Here is a 6,000-nt window from a genome sequence, read left to right as displayed (position 1 = left end):
CAGGTTACTTATACCTTCGGAATCTAATACTTAATGTGCAACAAGAAAATTGGATTTACACACATATATTGTATCTAGGTTATACTGTAACACATGTAAAATGTATGAGATTGCTGTCATCGGAGGGAGGGAGTAGAGGGAGGGAGGGGAAAATTTGGAAAAATGAATACAAGGGATAATGTTATAAAAAAATTACTCATGCATGTATACTGTCAAAAAAATTTATAATAAAGTGACTTTGTTTTCAATTAAAAAAAAAAAACACACACACACACACACACAAAACCCAATAATTCAGTCCAGACTGGGAGAAGGAGAATGCCAAAACAAAGTGGACTAGCTGAGTGTCAAGAACAGGTCCTCAGGGGACCTGATTTTTCTTTTTTCTTTTTCCTCTCCTCTCCTCTCCTTTCCTCTCCTCTCCCTCTTTCCTTTCCTTTCTTCCTTCCTTCTTCCTTCCTTCTTCCTTCCTTCCTCCTTTCTCTGTCTCTCTGTCTCTCTCTGTCTCTCTGTCTCTCTCTCTGTCTCTGTCTCTCTCTGTCTCTGTCTCTGTCTCTCTCTCTTGTCTCTCTCTCTCTCTCTCTCTCTCTCTCTCTCTCTCTCTCTCTCTCTCTCTCTCTCTCTCTCTCTCTCTCTCTCTCTCTCTCTCTCTCTTCTCTCTCTCCTGAAACTCCATAATTCACCCACAGGAACCTTGTCTCCTTAATCCTTCCCATGGACTCCCCTGTACCCATATTGATGCTGGGCTTGTGTAGATTCCTAAGGACTCCTAAACTTAAGCAATCCCAGCTTCAGCTTTCCTAGTAGCAGGGATTATAAACAGCATCAGACTTGGGGAGAAATAATAATAACAATAACAGCTAGCATTTATATTAGCAGACAGTTTAAGCTGCCCAAGGTCACAAAGTCAGTAACTGTCAGAGACCAGATTTGAACTGAGGTGTTTCTGACTCCAGATGCAGGGCTCTATCCACTGTATCACTTACCCTTGCCTTGATAAATAGAATAGATAAGGATGATCAGTTTTCCTTTGACAACTTTGAGAACTTGGGCATACATTTAAAGTCTTAGAAAATATTTGGTTCACTCAGTAGCTTAAACATCTCTCCAGAGCTATTACTGAAGTAGCTAAATGCATGATTAATAAAGTGCTGAAACTGGATTAAGAAAGACCTGTGTTCAAATTCAGGCTCAGATACTTATTAGTTTTGAGATCCTGGGCAAGTTATTCACCCTGTTTGCCTCAGTTAGAAAAGGAAATGGTAAGCTATTCCAGTATCTTTGCCAAGAAAATCCCAAATAGAGTTACTAAGAGTTAGATAAGAATAACAATGAATTATTTTTTTTCCCCCTCAGGCAATTGGGGTTAAGTGATTTGTCCAGAGTCACACAGCTAGGAAGTGTTAAGTATCTGAGGTCAAATTTGAACTCAGGTTCTCCTGACTTCAGGGCTGGTGCTCTATCCATTGCACCACCTAGCTGCCCCTTTATTTTCTTAAAAACAAAAATAAACCATGATTTCATTGGGGTAGGAAACTCTCTTTGCCAACAGAGATAAAAGTCTTTCTTTTTTCTCAATGTTAGTACCTTCTCTCTTTACTGAGGCTGATGACTTTGCATATCTCTGCCCCAGTCATATCCAATTCAAGCTCAAATCAAGACCCTCATGATATCATTGTTCCTCTTTAAGAATGAAGAATGAACTACAGCCTACCTTTTATTTATTTTGTATATACTTGACTTGAAACCAGGCATTCCTGATTCTGAGACCAGTTTTCTATCGATCCTCCCAGACTGACTTAATTAATTTGCTTATAGCACTCAACTGTTGACTTGCTTATTTGACAAATTGTTGACTTATTAATGGAAAATTCCCTGATTTTTTTTAGTCCTTCCAAGTATTCCTGATAGGGAAGTTCATAATCCTGCAGACCCCTCAAAGTCTTCTTAGGCCAAAGAGGAAGGACATAGGGGGAAGGAAACCAAGAGCAAGGCCAGAGTTCTCCCCACTCCCCAAAGTTCCTTCTCTTGGTACTAATGACTTGCTGTCATTGCTGTAATGATTCTCTTCTTTAGGTGTTCAACATCCTGAGTTATTTGCATTCTATTTTCTCTAGGGTAGGACCAGTTTCTCCTCAACCAATCTGAATCTGTTCATTCCATTTCATACTATGACTAATATTAATCAAGGACTTAATTTTTTTTAATTTTAAAATTAGCTAGCCTTTGGTTAATTGCTTTAATAGAGATATTTAAGACTGCTCACCCCAATTCCCCACATTGAACTAATTGATTGAATGGAAATAATTGACAAAGATATCAAATTATAGAAAATTTTACATAGACATATATGTGCATATGTGTGTGTATGTATGTGTGTGTGTGTATATGCAGGACACACTTTTAAGTTTAATCTGATTTTTAACATTTTTTCCATCACTTTCTGAAGTCTAGACAATCAACAAAATGATAAATCAAACATTGATTTTAGCATGTGGCCAATTTCTGAGATGTCAAAGCTCACAATAAAACAATCTGTTAGGTAACAGGTGGCCTAAATGCCTTCTGGTGAGTAATAAATATTTAAGGACTAGTTGATTAATGAATGAATGAATAAATGAATGAAGATGGCTACTGAGATCCCCGCCCCCTCTCCCCAACTACAGAAAGCCCTTAAATGTTATCTATTAGGCTATGGAGAGGCAACAATCTGCAGTGGTGGAAGGAATGGACAAAATCATAGATCCTAGAAGTACTACAGAATCTTGTTGATAGAAGAGACCTTAAAATTCATCTAGCATAATCTATAGAAGATATAATGGGAAGGACACTGGGGTGGGAACTCAACTCCCTCAAATTGCTTATATGACCAGGGGAAAAATCACTTTGAGCTTCTTGTGCCTCAGTTTCTGCATCTATAAAACAAGGAAAATCAACTAAATGAAAGTCCTTCCAACTCTACATTCTTTGACTTTTTTTCATCTTTCAGTTTAGGAAACCTAGAAAGGAGCAGAAGCCCTAAAAGGTTTATTGTTGTTCAGTTCTTTTCAGTCAGGCTTGGCTCTTCATAGCTTTGTTTGAGATTTTCTTTGCAATGTCATATCTCCAACTCATTTTACAGATGAAGGAATTGAGGCAGAGTTTAAGTGACTTGCTCAGGATTACACAACTAGTGTCTGTGACCAGATTTGAACTCAAGAACTTGAATCATCTTATGCACCATGGCACCTCCCTTAACTGTCCTAAAAAGTACAAGGAAATAAACAATGGGCGATATAGTATGTCCAAGGTTAGTTAGACCTGGAGTAAGGAAAATCCAGCCTCAGACACTTAGCTTTGAGCCCCTGTACAAGTTATTTACTTTATGTTCACTTCAGTTTCCTCAAGTGTAAAAAGGAAACTATAAATCTAAAAAGGAGATAAAAGCATCTACTTTTCAGGGTTATTATCAGAATCAAATAAGATAATATTTTTAAAGTGCTTAGTAAAGTGCCTGACATATAGAAGGTGCTTAATAAGTGCTTTTTCCCTCATCTTCCTTCCTATAAAAATAATCTTAAGTAAAAACACTATCCAAATATTTCAAATTATAAATGTTACACTCCTAAATGAGATTTTATCCACATAATTTATGAATATTGAATTAATTTGTCAATTTATGAAAGAGATTTAAAATGTTATCATTATGGCTTCTCATTCTGCCATGTATGTATGGGTCATTCAATAGTGGGCTAACCTTTTCTTTTTGTTGAGCAGAATCAAGTAATCAATTAATGGAACTGGGGCTTGCTGATGACAGATGGTTTAATACAAGTCTTTCCCCTTCTGTCCTGAGGGAAAGAAGATTGGCAGGAAGATAGTAATAGGAAGTATTGCAGCTGCTTTTGGAGTATGTGGAGTCAACTACTTCAAGCCTCTCCCTTTGAGTCATTCAGCCAAGGAAAATGTCAGAGCATTTCCCCAAAAGAAGTTTATCTTCTTTCATGTTAACAGTAATGAATGTCTTTGATAATCTGGGTGTGGCTATATAATTATTTGCATATTGGTTTGCTTAGGTGGGTAACCCCACAGGAACTTTTCTCAGTTTTTAGAAAGATACATGGCATATGCAAATATATGTAAATATAGACTTGGTAGTAGACATTGGTAGTCCTATAATTATACTCTTGGCAGTTTCCCCACTTCTCCATTTGTACTAAGTCACTTAATCACTCTGAATAAATGTTTCTTCATCTGTAAAATGGGAACAATAATATGCTTACTTCACAAGTTTATTTAGAGGGTCATATAAAATAATGGAAGTGAAGTGCTCTGTAAATGTTAAAATGAGTAATAATAATTAAGAAGGAGGAAGAGGAAGAGAAGTAAGAATAAGGAGAAGGAAAAGGAAAAGGAAAAGAAGAAGTGACAGCTGCTGACTAAATCATAAGAACTGGAAGTGGTAATAGTCAAATCAATAGCTGATGTCTACTATATAAAGAGTTCTTTGCTGCATCCTTGGAAATGTTAGTGAGACAAAAGAATTGGAAAAGCCAGTCCCTGCTTTCAAAGAATTTCATAAACTGATAGATCAGACCAGAGCAATGAAAAGACTTGAGAATGCTTAAAAGGAAACATAATGTACAATGAATGCAAATTAATGGAATGCATTCAAGAGCATAAATGAATAATAACTGACTACTATCCAGCATGGAGAGAACCCTGGATAATCATTCTCAGAACAAGAATTAGATTGTTCAGAGCCCTCCCCCACCTCATGATAAAAAATGTACTTTCTTAAAATGCATAGCTGGGATTAGCAATTCAGTCTTTAGCCACAAAATAGGAGAAAGCTAATTGACTCTAATGAATGGAGGTTAAACATAGGATTTGGGTACATCTCCAGAAGGCTGTGATACTCTTGAGTGTCCCTTACCCCATTTTACATTGTTTTTTTGAAGGGGTGAAGGAAGCAGTAATCAGTAACCACTGTGAATAGAGGAGGAAGAATGAGTGGTGTTTGTGTGAGATTTTAAGAGGCAGAGGAAGAAAACTAGAATAAGGAAGGACAAAAAGGAGGAAGGAAAGAAGAAAATAAGGAAACAAGCAGTTATTGCATCATGCTAAGTATTTTACAAGTATCTCATCTGATCTTCATAACAACCCTGGGAGATAAATGCTCTTAATACCCCACCTTTTACAGTTGAGACAACTGAGGCAAATAGAGGTTTTTATCTTAGGTAAATCTGAATTCAGATCTTTCTAGTCCAAAGCCCAGTGCTCTCACCGATGTACCACTCAGCTGATAGAGAGCCTTCTAAGAACAGACAGGAAATATCCCCTAAGGAGCATCTTTAATTTTTGAAAGATTATTTAGACCTGCCTGCTTAGTTCAAGAGAACAGGACTAGGAGCAATGAGTGGAAGTTATGGTCAAATTTAGGTAAAGTTAATCCTCATGATTAGAACTAGCTGAAGGTGGAATAAGTTGTTTAGGATGATAGTAAGCTTCCTGAAAGAGGAGGACTTCAGACGGAAGATAGATGCACTTTTATCTAATGGGCTGTGAAGATTCAGAGAGGAGAGAGAAACAGTTTAGAAGCTACAGATATATAGGAGATGGCAATTCTTCTCACTGACCTTAATTTCCAGCCTGTCTCCTTAGAGACTTCAGAGAAAAACTTTTCCTCCTTGGATAAGATTGAAGCTCTCTTGGTTCCCATTGAATTCTTAACTCCCCCCAACAGAAAAGCTCATTTATACTTGCATATTTCATCTGTAAAATTTCTCTAATTTTGTTCTTTTTCTTTTGCTTATATAAATAAGTTCATTTACTATTCATTATTTGTGATATCTTTGAGTAATCTTTGAGTTGGGTTGTCAGTGGATGATAGCTCAGAGTGATCCTCCATACTTGAGGGCTAGTGACCAAAGAAGATGCTTTTCTGCCATACTAAATTCCAGTTTTCCCAGTAGTTTTTGTCAAATAATGAATTCTTATCCCAAAAGTTGGGATCTTTGG

The sequence above is a fragment of the Sminthopsis crassicaudata genome, chromosome 4 (assembly GCF_048593235.1).
Source record: "Sminthopsis crassicaudata isolate SCR6 chromosome 4, ASM4859323v1, whole genome shotgun sequence".
Lineage (NCBI taxonomy): Eukaryota > Metazoa > Chordata > Mammalia > Dasyuromorphia > Dasyuridae > Sminthopsis > Sminthopsis crassicaudata.
The sequence above is the reverse complement of the archived record's forward strand: the minus strand, read 5'-3'. Positions refer to the sequence as shown.